The sequence below is a fragment of the Panthera uncia genome, assembly GCF_023721935.1.
Source record: "Panthera uncia isolate 11264 chromosome A3 unlocalized genomic scaffold, Puncia_PCG_1.0 HiC_scaffold_11, whole genome shotgun sequence".
In the NCBI taxonomy this organism is placed as follows: Eukaryota; Metazoa; Chordata; class Mammalia; order Carnivora; family Felidae; genus Panthera; species Panthera uncia.
This window is the reverse complement of record NW_026057578.1, coordinates 86,315,913-86,330,165: the sequence shown is the minus strand read 5'-3', so window position 1 is coordinate 86,330,165 and position 14,253 is coordinate 86,315,913. Positions and strand designations below refer to the sequence as shown.

The 14,253-nt window shown below is 45.8% G+C and overlaps 1 long non-coding RNA gene across 1 annotated transcript; it reads left to right on the top strand.

The window, feature by feature from the left end:
* Positions 1-360: 360 nt before the first annotated feature.
* LOC125937095 (uncharacterized) lies at positions 361-9,862 on the top strand. The gene is made up of 3 exons (XR_007462252.1): positions 361-740; positions 3,527-3,632; positions 7,323-9,862. It is a non-coding gene; the product is annotated as an uncharacterized LOC125937095 (long non-coding RNA).
* The last annotated feature ends 4,391 nt before the right edge of the window (positions 9,863-14,253 follow it).

Sequence of the window (14,253 nt, the reverse complement as noted above, 5' to 3'; positions counted from 1 at the left end):
TCCAGATAGGAGAATTCTAGTCCTGAGCCAGCTTCTAGAAGGAAATAGGGTCTGTGCGTGCACTGAAGCCCCAAACCCAAGTATCCAGAGGCTTCTGCAGCTCAGGTGCCATAGGGGTGAGTCACCCAGCTGGGAGTGGGGTAGGGAGGTGGGACTTGGGAAAACGTTCCCTTTGTCCTCCTTCCTTCCCCCACCTTGTGCTCCTGAGAGCAGGGCAGGGAGGCTGAGCAGGATCAAAGCTATGCACACCTCCCGAGACACGACGTTGGCATGTTTAGTCACCTGGGCCGAGCTCTGGGAGGCCGTCATGAGTGTAACAAGGACAGCATGCACACTCTCCCCCCCTCCACCTTGCGGTGGCTTTAACGAGCCCTTGGGAAGCTATGGCCCTTGAAACAGATCACGTCCGTCCACGTCGAAAAGAGAGCATTATTAATAAGTTGCCCTGGGCACCCGGTAATGATTGTGAGCGGCTGTGAGCCAGGGTACACGAGGGCACTGCAACTTGAAAGGGAACATTTCCCAAAGGGAGGCGATAGGTCTTGATAATTGTTATAATAACAGCTCAGCGGGCCTGGGTTGGTTCCTTTCATCCTGTGAGGTCATAAATGGCTTTCTCCACCGGAGAAAGGACAGGGCCTCCACCCACCACAAACACCCTCTCGCCCGCACTCACCCAGCTGGGGATTTGCCCAGCTGTTATTTCTGAGCTGGGGAAACTTCGCGATTGTTAAAACAAGGTGAGCTAATCGTGCTTGTGTGCGCCATTCTCCCAGGATGGGAGTGGAAATTCCACTTGTCAAGTAGGCTCTCGAGTCCTCTGCCAGGAAGCCTGTTCCATTATATTGGCCCAGTTTCCCCTGGTCTCTCACACAGACTCGCGGTGTGCAGTGTAGTTAACATTTGGTTTGCTGCGGGAGAGGCCCCAGATGTGTGGCTGATTCCCTTTCCTCTTCTCCTGTTCACGCTGGAAAAGGTGACAGTTGGGTCATGAGGAGGGAAGAGATAACACAACTTTGACCTTCCTCTTTGTGGGGCTCAGGGGCCTCTCCTCAGGACTCTAACAGGGCCAGCAGCCAAAGGGTGGGCTGGCACCCAGAGTGCCGGCGACAGGCCTTGTGCATATGGTCCGGAGGATGCGTTGATGAAGGCTCTTTGTCTGCTACCTGTCTGCTTTCTTTTACGTTGGTCCGAGATGGTGAGATCACGAGAGCGTGGGCCAGCGTGTGCAGGTCTGGGACGGCAGTACCGTGGCACTCCCCCTCCCCCGTGAATTCTCCCACAGTGGAGGAAGCCACCTCCGGGGTCACCTGGTTTGGAAGACAGCAGGGTTCATCTCTACTTGGCTCCTGCCTCTACTGGGATTCAAAGCTGCCTCCCTACATCTAGCATTTTCCCAACCCTTGGGTCTGGCCAGGCCCCCTCCTCAGCCCTCACTGGCCTTGCTGAGCAGCCACGGCCTCCCCTATAAGCCTAGTGGAAAACACACACCCCTGGCTTCCCTGTACATTTCAGTCTCTCCAGAAGCCAAGAAGCAGACCCGTGTTCCTGCCCTTGGGGAACTCAGGGCTCTCCCCTGCAACAAGGCTGTGATGGAACCCCGGCCACACCTGCTGCTGGAGGGAAAGGAAGAGTCATTTGGACCCTGCTCATGAGATGCTTATAGGACTGAGTTAAAGGCTGGGACAGGAGAGGACAGGCTGGCCTCTCTCAGTGTTGGATTTGGAAGTCAAGTGCCAAGAGAGAGCTATTTGGGAAAGCCAGTGTTTCAGTAACGACTACTCTTCAGCTAACGTGCCCCACCCTACCTCCCTGATTCTCTTCGGATCTTTCTTTGTCCCTGCTTCTTTCTCTTGGTCTCTGTACCACTGTCTCTTTGCTTTCTGCTCAAGGGAGGCTCACAAAGGTGCCTGGATCGACAATTCTCCCACAACAACTGGATGAGTACATAGACTCAGCCTTGGCACAAAGAACATTCTTCTACCCTCTGTGGCCAGACCCCCATCTAAGACCGTATCAGCACAACGCCAGGGCAAAAGAATGGTCAGCTGACTCCCGGAGATCCATTTTCCAGACTGACACCAGCAAACCCCTATCAGCGTCGGCCGTGACCTGACCTGGAAATGCCAACTTGCCGCCATTCCCCCACATTCTGGACTATGCTGAAATGAAGCACCCTTGGCCCAGAGGTTATTATTATTATTATTCATCTGGGATTATCTACAATCACAAAAAAAAGACAGAAAATAATTGCCTCCCAGAAGAGGGAAATCAGGGACTCCAAGACAGGAAACAACTGTGACCCAGGGTCAGTCTCAGAGGTGGCTGAGCCCAGCCAGGGGTGTCCTCTGACCTCGGCCTCTCCCACCAGGACTCTGTCTTGGCAAGTCGCGCAGGGAACAAAGGAACCAGCTTGGGTGATGGGGCAAGGGGGTGGGATAACAGGCAGAAAGGGTTATCCCAACCACTTATTCTTCTCCTAGGAACCCCCCCAGGGTCTCAGCCCCAAGTAACCCAAAGGTCAAAGGTCAGGAGAGGCTCCGGCCAGGATGAGACCCCACAGCAGAGGGAGGACTCTTTTCCCAGATGCAAGCATCCTGTCTCTGCTTCCTGGCTGGACACACCTTGCCTCTTCTCTTGCTGGGGATTGTCCTCCTGCCTGAGGAGTTTTCGCACACAATGGTTGGCAGACTTTGGCATTTATTTTCATCACCATTTTAAGGCGAATGGCATTTGTCGCATTCCTTCCTGGCTGGCTTTGATGTGGGGCGATTTCCCACTCCCTAATGACAGGTGAGGAGCCGGCCAGCTAACACCCAGCACCTCTGGGCTGCCCGGCTATCCCTGCCAGATCTGGTTCCCACAACTGCTGCTTGTTTTCAGTATCTATTTCGGGGACCTTAATTAAGATCCTCTTTAATGATGGAGAGGAACCTCTCTGGTGATTACCTCCTCACTTTTACAGTTCTCTCAGGCTCTTTCCCTTCCCTCCTCCTCTCGGCTCCCACAGTCTCCATGCCTCACCCAGCAGACATAGACAAGGACACGGCTTTTCCGCAGGGCTTTGGGGGTTCGGGCCGCCCCCTCCCCAGACATTCCAGCGACGCTCAGGTGCCATAACAATAACGTGCAAGATCGTTTTAAAGCCTGTGCCCTAAACAAGCTGCAAAACTACAGTGTAGCGTGGCACCTGGCACTCAGAAGGAATGTAGTAAATGTTGGTTTTGATGAGCGAAGTGAGTAAAAAGATCAGTGTTAAGGGTGAGTTTAGTACTGAACAAAATATTGATATTTGGGGTGGGACACTTCTGATATCCTGACTGGAAGCAGCGCTAGATTCTGGGCTTTTCTTCCCGAGCTAAGCATCTTCATCAGTCCAGAGATACAGAGATCGGGTCACAAGCTGGGCTGTGTTGAGGCCAAGGGTCACATGGCAGGGAGAGTACTGGTCCAGGCTGTGGAATCCCTGCTTCGTCTGCCAAAGTTCTGTCCCAGGTCTTCCCTGGCTTCACTTTTTTGTCTGCAGATTGAGGCCATCAATCCCAACCGCACAGGTAGACCATAAAGTGATGGCAAGATTCTGCGTGTAAAAACGTCTGGCAAGAGCCCTTCCGGGTTGATCCAAGTTAAAGGTGAGACTTGGCTTTTCCTTCTGGAGGAAGAGGGGACTGGAAATCCCAGGAGTCCAGGGGCTTGGGCTGCAGCATCATGGAGCCCCAGATGGGCCTCCACCTGCTCTCGGTCCTCTCCCTGGCCCGAGGTCCTGCTTGTCTTCCTCCTTGGGTCTTGCCTCATCCCGCCTCCTTCCAGGCAGCCCTCCTGCCCCCACGTTCCACTGCAACCCAACACTTAGCCCTGTCCATTCTGACCTTCTGTGGTGTCCACCTCACGTGGCCACATCGTATCCCTCCAAGGAAGTTACTACTTTCTTTTTTTCTTTTTTATTTTTTTTTAACGTTTATTTATTTTTGAGACAGAGAGAGACAGAGCCTGAGCGGGGGTGGGTCAGAGAAAGAGAGGGAGACACAGAATCCGAAGCAGGCTCCAGGCTCTGAGCTGTCAGCACAGAGCCCGGCGCGGGGCTCGAACTCACGGACCGCGAGATCATAACCTGAGCCGAAGTCAGAGGCTTAACCGACTGAGCCACCCAGGCTCCCCGGAGGTTGCTACTTTCTTAAAAGGAATCCTGGAATCCCAGAATGAACATTGAGGCCAGAGAGACCCAGGACTCATTCAGATCAACTCCTTTGTGGGAAATGCTGAGAACAGGCTCCCAAAGGTTGAAGGACAGGTTCAAGGCCACTCAGAGTTTCAGCAGCCAACTGGAGCTGCTGATGCCCAACTTCGTATTCTTTCCAGAAGACTTTGTGGCCAAGACTCGTACAGGGCAGCTTCGATGTATGGGAGGTGACGGGGAGATGTTGGCATGGGCATGTGGGAGTGAGTGAGAGTCTAACACCCCAGCCCTTAGCAAGGGGTGCTTAATCATCCCCCACTCCTGAGTCCTCCAGTTTGACCCGCTCTGATCACAGAGTGGGCACTCTGCACAGAAGCTGTGAGCTTGGATCCCCATCCCTCTGAGCCTCAGTTTCCCCGTCTGTGAACTGAAGGGTTGTAGTGGGGAAACTCTTGGGTTCCCTCCAGCCGGGTCATTCCCTGGTACTATGAAGTGAAGCAAGAGATGTGGAGATCTCCACCCCCTTGCTTCACACCATCCTCACGAGTACCTGTCCACCGTGTGCACTGGCTGTCCTCCGGCAAGGCTGACCTGTCCTGACAAGATGGCTGGCTTTGGAGATGGGGTGGGCGTGGTGACTTATGGGCTAAGAGCCTGGAGATTTGAGTTCTGTTCCCTTGGTAGATATTCGCTTGTGACCTGGCTGTGGGAAAACCGTGGAATGATTCTGAGCTTGTTTCTTTTTTGTGTGTGAAATTGAGATAACAATTAGCCTCCAAACCACCCACCTCCGTGCGGTTTGGGTCAGGTGGACATTGGTTGTTCAATGTGCTCCACTTTTGTGGATTTGCAAGGGTGTTTTAATCTGTGTCAAGAAAAATTTAGGGAAGATACCCAGGAGGACCACCAACGCATTTCTTGGACCTGGTTACGGTGCCGAGAACCTAGTTCTCAGGGGCTGGGGCTCTGAGGGGCGTGGAGGGGCTGGCAGGTCTGGAGCCTGTCTTGCAATTCAGGTCTTCCTGGTGCTCTATGCCCAGGCCTTGGTTTTTATTTGCCTAGCACCTTTCTTCCCAGGAACTAAGAGGAGGCACACTTCGTTATCTCAGAGCCTTTCAACACCCAGGGAAGTCAGGGAGGTAACTGGGATCCTTATCAGGGGTGGGGCACAGGGCTGGGAAGGGGCCCCTGCATCTCTGCTCTGCCTCCCATCAGTGGTCTAGAGTTTCTGGGGCAGCTGGATTTTAGCATTTGGGCCCAGGAGACATTGGCCTGCTATCTAATTATTGCCAGAAAGAAAGACTTCAGATCAAATACTCTATCAGCAGAGTCATTATTTTAGGTGGCTGTCATTATTTTTGGTGCCAGTGAATCATCCCACACAGGTCTTCTCACAGCTACCTTGGGTCGCATTTCACAAACGGTTTATCTTGGAAGGTATAGCAGGAAGGAAACTGCTCAAAGCCAGGCACCTATGGAGACTTTATTGACACTTAAAAAAAAGTGGGGTGATGTGTGGCTGGCTCTGCTTTAAAATGTTCCCAGGCTCAAGTCACAGGCCATATATTTCATTGGGCCCACCATTATTATCTGGGAAGAATCTTGGTCCTGGTTAGACCTCTTTGATTTTCACGAGAGGATGTCCAGCTTTTCACCAGCTGGACATTTGGTGGGTCATCGGGTCTCATGGAAAACTTCATCACTTAGAAGGGGCTTTGAGCAAGGCACCAGTCATGAGAACCTAGAGTTTCCCAGAATTTGTCTGAACCTGGCCTAGAGACACCCTCCTTTGACAGCATGACTTCAGAGATCTGCAGACGACACTCTCCACCATGTGCTCTAACATCTACTGATGGACCACATTAGGCCATCAGGACTCACATAGCTGCACTGAACGTCACGTGCCTGGCCCTCAGTTAACTGCACTTCACATCAGGCAGAGTCCCTTACACCTCTCTGGCAAATGTAAGAGACAGCTCGCGGTCTGCTACAAAGTCATCTCTGAGCGGGGGGGCTCACGGTCTTATCTTCTGTCCTCTTTGGGAGGGGTTAAGGAGACATTGCTTTCTCCGGGACATCAGGAATGCTGGTGCTTCTCATAGGCAAGTGGTTTGCTTTAATCTTGAGGGTCCTGGGAGCTGTGCAGCTGATCAGGTTTCGTTTTGGCACTGACTGTTAGAAGTTTCTGAGCCAAATTTGTGGCCCACCCCCAGCAAATGGATCAAAGTTTATGGTATGTTTATTTTGTATTAGTCCCATCCTTGGCTCCATTTTATGGCTTTACCCATGCTTTTACATTTTTTTCTTTCTCACCTGCTTCTAATTTATGTCATCTTGCTGAATTTGATACATCTTTATACGCTGCCTTAAATCCTTTTGTGAAACAAAGAGGCATACAAACAGACAAACAAACGCATATTCTGTCTCGTCACTGGACAACATATGACAATTTTTGGCATGGGAAATAGGGTCTGTACAGCTCCTGCTTGTCCCCAGGGCCATCGTTCTTCTACAAGACCAGCCAGATAAACTGAGCAAAGCCAAGTTTCTACTCTCCAAGGGGTGGGGAGTCAAAAGCAAATAAATAACTACACAGAAAGTCAGGAGATTTCAAGAGCTGTGAGGAAGATAAAGCAGGGTAGGGGGAAGAGGGCACAGAGAGCCCAGCCAGGGACCATCTTACCGAGAGGGGTTTTTGAGCAGAGCCCAGGGAAGAGGGGGAAGTATCGGGGCATCCACGGTGAAAGAGAATTCCAAGCAGAGCGACTGGTCAGCGCAAAGCTGAGAATGTTGGAGGAGTTCATGGAGGCCAGCACGGTAGGGGAGGACTGCGTGTGGAGGAGAGCGGGAGCAGACAGGGAGCAGGGACTCCATCCCCCAGGACCTCCCCAGCCACAGTAAATACGTGATGTTCTGCTGAGATGAGAAGACTCTGTGGGTCTGGGCATGGTCACCGTGGCCATAAGGAGCAAGAACGAAGCAGGCAGATGTGGAGGGAGGCTATTGCAGTGATCCGGATGAGAACTGATGGGGGTTTGCACTACAATAATGGCAGCAGAAGGGGTAAGAAGTGGTCAGACTCTGAATCTTTCTCCATACCCTCTCACCAAACTAGAGGTCTGTTTTGTTTGTTCTTTTTGTCTAGGTTCCGACCTTTTCTACATCGAACAGTGCAACCTGGCTGCTGTCCCCATCCTTCGCAGCTTGTCAGCTCTCCTCTGCGTGACATGGTGCTCCTGCAACCCTCATGCCTTTCGTTTCCACGACCCATCTCTTCTCCGTGTCCTCTCACCTGGCACAGAGCTCTGTCACAATCGGACCAGGCTTCTCTCACACCACCCACCCTTTTCAGCTTAGTGCTTCAGAGCACTTTGTTTTTGTCCTTCTTATTCTCAAACATTGCTACACAATTTGCAGGGCCCAGTGCAAATAAAAATGGGGGTGCCAGTTTAAAAGTTACTAAGAGATTCAAGATGGCGACAGGAGAGCATTAAACCCAAACCTCGGGGCCCTCCTGAGCACAGGGCCCTGTGTGGTCACACACCCACGAAGCTGGCCTTGCCCGTTCTGCATGCTCCCAGGACAATCTCATGCACGCTGGCAGTAACCACCACACACGCTAATGACTCTCACATGCATCTTCTTTCTTGAGCCCCAGAGCCAATTGTTGGGCCAACCTATTGACATCAACACTTTGTCACTTTGCAGGCAACTTAGAAGCAGTACGTTCAAGACCGAACTCATTATCTTTCCCCCCGAAACCTGCTTCTCCTCCTGTATTCTCTATCTTGATAAATAGCAACATAATCCTCTGAGGTGCCCAAACCAGAAAGCTCTGAGTCATCTCTGACTCTACTGCTGCCTTACCCCCATATCCAATAGGCCTCTAGGTTTGAGTGATTATAGTTGCCTATTATCTCTGCTATCCATCGGCTCCTCAGCGCTCCAGGCCCCTGCCCTAGTTCCGGTGCTCACAGCTCCTGCTCCCTCTGCTTCAGGTGTCTCCTTATGCCCGCCCCCTTGTTTCCTAGCACCATCCATCTTTCTCTACTGTGTCACCACAGTGAGGTTTCTAAAACACAAAAATCAATTGCTTCACTCCCATTTCTACAACTTCCAGAGTCTGCAGAACAAAGTTTAAACTCTGGCATTGCATGCCGGCTCTTCATAATGTATTCTCTGCCTACTACCTGCATCTCCCAGCCCTGACCCTGGCCAATACCCTCCACACTGCAAACGGTGCCAGGGATCCAGCTATCCTTGTCCACCCCCCAACAGGCCAAACACCTTCACACTACTTACCTGTGCACATCCTGTTCTCCCCGCCGGGTGCCAACCCTGTGGCTCCCTCTGACCACCATGCTCCTTCTGGACCTTTATGATGCAGCTCTAGGATGTCAGGTTGAGTCTTCCACCTCCCAAAGATGCACTAAAAAGACCCAATAAGGCTAAGAGTTAGAAAAAGTCCAGAGCAGAACCGACTGAGGAGGCTGTCGTGAAAATGGAAGGCATTTACAGGAATTTCTGGAAGAAATGAAGTGATAAGATCATATTAAAGGGACAGCTGATTAGTACACAGGTGATCAGACAATACAGGTGAAGAGGATACTCCCTTGAAGTTAAAGGTGAGGGTATTCCCGACAGCACTTCAAAGGACTTGATGCTCGCAGCAACAGGGATAGCTAATGGATATGTGGTGGGATAGTCTCACTTGGCAAATTGAAAAGACATGAACTGCAAACTGGATCACTTCCCCCCAGTGAGAGTGGCAAGCTCATGTTGTGTGTGTTCCTTACCAAGTCTCAGTGTGGACTGAAGAATGAAAAGGTGTGGCAGGGCCCCAGCGAACTCTGAGCCGTACCACAAATATGGAGAACTGAAAGGAGTCTGAAGGATGGTGAAATTCCCTAAGGCCCTCAGCACCCACAGAGACAACTCCTTTCCATCTTCCTGTTGACACTGTCCTGTTGACATCAATGGCTTTGCTAGAAGACAGGAAGCCAGCAGCAGGGAGCGACGTGATGGTCTTCAGGGCTTACCCGAGCTCCTCACCCCAGCTGTTGGCCAATGCTCTCCAGACCGTGAAGTTACTACTAGGAGCAGAATGCACAGCACCTGAGCATGAGGATGGGCGCCCTCATAGCCCTGAGCCTTTTAACTGAGAACTCTGGCCTGCTGCTCTGTTCCCAGCCCACCTCTCCTGAAAGGAAGCCACCATCAGTGTGGTGGCTCAGTTCCCACCCCAGGCAAGCCCCACCCCCGGAGCCTAGCAGCTATCACAAACCTACCTTTTCTAGGGGAAATGAGGGTGATCTGGAAATCTATACCTGCCCAACTGATGTTCTCATGTGAGAGACAGAGAAAGGCATTATTTGGACCTAGAAGTCAAAATATCTGTATGCCCCTTCTGGAAGGGTAGGGTGGAGGGGCTGGAGAGAAACAAGATGAAAACGAATCAGAGAAAAATAAATCCAGGCAAAGGGAAGATTCAGGATATAAGAAATAGTTTAATCCAAATAAATGTGTTAGTAATGGGATTTAGAAATTTAATGCAAGTATCATGGAAGGATTATAAAAAGAAAAACATACCTGTAAAAATCTAGGGAATAGGAAGACATGGGAAGAAGACAATCAAAAAAAGCATATTAAAATTTTCATTTTGTTTTTTGAGATAGTGGTTATTTATTGATGTGGATATTTTATTCAGATTTATTTGTTAAAATTTAAAGATAACCAATGGTAGGATAGATATAGGATGTAGGACTTTGAAACTACTGGAGAATAAAAGGTACCAAAAACTTGTCCAGTAAAACGTAGAAAAGGGAAACCAGGAAATATCAATAAACAGAAACCAGAAGACAAAATGTAAAGGCATGAGATCAAACATAAAAGTAACAACAGTAAGCATAACTAAGTTAAACTCTCTATTAAAAAAGCATCTCAGGGGCTCCTGGGTGCCCCAGTTGGTTAAGTGTCTGACTCTTGATTTTGGCTCAAGTCATGATCTCACAGTTCATGGGATCGAGCCCCCTATTGGGCTCTGCGCTAACAGCAAATTGCCTGCCTGGGATTCTCTCTCTCCCTTTCTCTGCCCCTCTGTTGCTTGCACTCATGCGTGCTCTCTCTCTCTCTCTCTCTCTCTCTCTCTCTCAAAATAAAAAAATAAACTTAAAAAAAATCTCAGATTGGCTCTAAAAGCCAAATCCAGTATTGTGCTGTCTATAAGAGAAACACATAAACAAAATGGATACAGAATGTGAAAAATAATGATAGGAACAAAGATAATTTGGGAATTGCACGTGTGTGTGAGAGAGATGGGGATGCAGGGATGAAAGAGGATTAGGAAAACAGAAGCAGGATGGCAATATTGATGTGAGAATAAGTAGAATTCAAGGAAAAATTAGATTGGAAAAATGAAATAATTTATATTCATAAAAGTTATAGCCAGTGAATATATACAATATTAATGAAACTTGATGCATTGAAACCTAATTATAAAAAAGTATAAAATGCTAGAAATGCACAAACTTAAAGGAGCCCCAATCATATTGGGAGGTTCTAGCACATTTTTGTCAGAATTGGACAGACACTCAAAAGGATTCAGGTAACACAATTATAAAGTTTGATTTAATGACAGCAATATAACTTTATACCCGATATATAGAAAAACGTTTTCTTTTCAAATACCTGTGAGTCATTTACAAAAATTGACCACGTAGAAATACCTAAACAAATTCTCAATAAATTTCCAAAATTGGCCGTGGTGCAATAAAAACTAGGAATAATAAATCAAACCAAAAATTTTCCTAAAAATGGAATCACTAGAAATACTTTTTAAAAATTATTTTCTACCAAAAAATTAATGGCAAAGGAAACAGAATACATCAAAATGTATGAGGTGAAGCCAAAGCTACACTCAGAGTAGAATTCATTGTTTTAATTATTTTGTTAAAAATAAATGATTGAAAGGGACCGACCGATTTTGAATTCTTAAGACGTTCCCTCCATATACATATTATATCCACTTTCATATTTATAAAATTATTCATTTCTATTCTTTTTCACTCTTCTTTTTTTCTTGCCAGTCTTGAAAGAGGTTTGTCTCTTTTAAGAAATCTTTTCAAAGAAACTCCCCAAGAACAGTGATCATGTCTACTGTGCTCATCTTAGGATTCCCCACCTGTTATGTGCAGTACGTGGCACATGCTTGGCACACACTAAGTATTTACTGACTGGGTAGCCAACAGAGCCTTGTTTTGACTTTCTGTATCAATGCTTCTTTTTCTTTCTTATGCGTCAATTTCTTCCCCCTACTTTCTCTTGATCTGATTGTTTCTTTTCCAATTTCTGCAACACATGTCAGTCTCTGTGCTGACAGCCTGGAGCCTGCTTCAGATTCTGTGTTGCCCTCTCTCTGTCCTCCCTCCCTTGCTTGCTCTCTCTCTCTCTCTCTCAAAAATAAATAAACATTAAAACAATTTTAAAATTTATTTCAGAAATTCAAACCTAGTTCAATATTAGACAATTCATTAACTGATAGATTAAAGGAAAAAAAATATGATCATCTCAATAGAGGCCAGAATGTCATTTGACAAAATTTAACTTCTGTCCTTCATAAAAACTCCAAGTAAGCCGGGAAAATTAGGCAAGTTTATTGACTTGATAAAAATTAGTCACTGTAAAACCACTGCAGCCATTATCCTTAATGGTGAAACACTAGCAACACCATTATCGTCAAGAACAAGACCAACATGTTAACCCTCACTGCTATTATTTATCATTGTGTTGAAGGTTCTAGCTAAAACAGTGAGATCAGAAAACCAAATAAAGAATTACATATAGTAAATAGAAAGGGACGACTTGTCATTGTTATGGCTGATGTGAGCAATTGAAATAGTGTCAGCCATCAAGTATTTGACAAGAAACAAGTTCTGGGAGGCAGCCAGATTAAATCTATATAAAAAACCAAATATCTATAGGCTCCCTAAATACCAGGAACAATCCGTTAATAAATAAAATGCAAAAACAAAGATCATTCAAAGAGCATGCTTAGCTACAAAATAGCTAGTAGCAAATTTAAGAAGTAATGTATAAGATGTATGTGAAGACATTTTATTAAAAAAAGTTTTTTTAACATTTATTTATTTTTGAAAGCTAGAGAGAGATAGAGCGGCAGCAGGGGAGGGGCAGAGAAAGAGGGAGACACAGAATCCAAAGCAGGCTCCAGGCTCTGAGCTGTCAGCACAGAGCCTGACACGGGGCTTGAACCCACCAACTGTGAGATCATGACCTGAGCTGAAGTCAGATGCTCAATCGACTGAGCCACCCAGTTGCCCCCCAAATTTTTTTAAATACAGAGCAATGTTTGAATTAATGAATGGAGAGACACAACAAGTTCTTGGATAGGTAGATTTAATTGTATAAAAATATCAATTCTTCCCAAATTACTCTGTTAATTGAATGTAATTCCAATAAAAAGCCCAATGGGATTTTAACATTTGAACATTGCAAGTCAATTATAATTTTGCAAAATAAGAGTAATAAAAAGGAATTTGTTTTATGAACTATAAAAAAGGACTATATCCTGAAGATAAAAGTATGGCATACAGAATATAGTCAATAATACTGTAGTAACATTGCCTGGTGATGGATGGTAACTACACTTACGGTAGGCGTTGCATAATGTATAGAATTGTCAAATTACTCTATCGTGCACCTGAAATTAATATAACATTGCGTGTCAATTACACAAAAAAGTACTACAAAGTTACAGTAATGAAAATTATACGACAGAGGTACAAAAAGAAAAAAGAAAACTTGATTAATGGAAGAGAATAGAGAGTGTAAAAATAGATGAATATACATACATAAAAATAACTAACCTGTAGAGTACACAAAAAGGTTACGATCGTATTAACATGGGAAGGATTTTTTTAATAACTGGAATCAGAATATGTAGATATCCATTTGAAAAAAATATGGTGCCTCTAGCTCCTTAACAACACATGCAGAAATAGATTTCAGACTAATTAAGTAATTAAATGTAAAACATCTTGCCATAAAAGCATTGGAGAATACCTGCATAATCTTTCCATATGAAAACACCTTTCTAATTATAACTTAAAACCTAAAAGTTATAAAGCATGGATTGTTTATAGTTATAAAAGTTGTATTGTAGTTATATTTATAAAGTTTTAAAAGTTAGATTGTAACAAATCTGATTTTATCAATGATTTCTGTCAAGTGGAAGACCTAAAAAGCCTTAAAAAGATCAATGTAAAACTGGAAATAATATCTACAATACACAAAAAATTCTATAGAATGTTGATAACTCAGAAAAATAGGCAAAGATTATGAAAAATAACTCATAGAATTCAATAAGCATAAGAAAAGATGCCCAACCTTACTAATAGTCAAAGAAATTAAAATTAAAATTTAAGTTTATCAGTTTGATGGATAGGATTTAATATAATTGTCCAGTATTTGTGTGGCTGCAAGTATAAATTGAAGCAAATCATTAAGGAGGACCAATTTTGCAGTGTCCGTCCCTTTTACTCAGTGATTTCATTCCTGGGAACTTAACCTATAAAAAATATTTACATAAGTGCCCAAAAGTTATATATAAAGATGTTTATTGCAGTAAAGTTTGCAATCATGAAAAATTGGAAGCAACCTGAAGGTTTATCAGTTAGGGACTGATTAAATTAATTACAGTAAATTCACACACCAAATTGTGCCAATGTGTACAAAGAGAGTGAGGAACTGGGAGGAAAAACCTGGCAGCCACATAGTTAATCCTATGTTTGCACATCACACTCCTAATTTTGTAGCCCCAAGGCCACACTCCACTGGGATACCAGGAAAGAGTCTGGAGATCTAGTTTGAACGTTTTCATTTTATAGCTGAGAAACCTGATTGCTGGCAAATGCTGGCCCACCTTCTACTGGAAGCCCTAGAGTGGAAACCCTTGTTGTAAAACCTTCCTTATGTAAAGCAGGTTTGACTGTCTGAAACTATTTGTCATCAGAGAGCAGCTGAGGAGACCAGGGTAATAGATAAGAATCAAAGGAGACAGA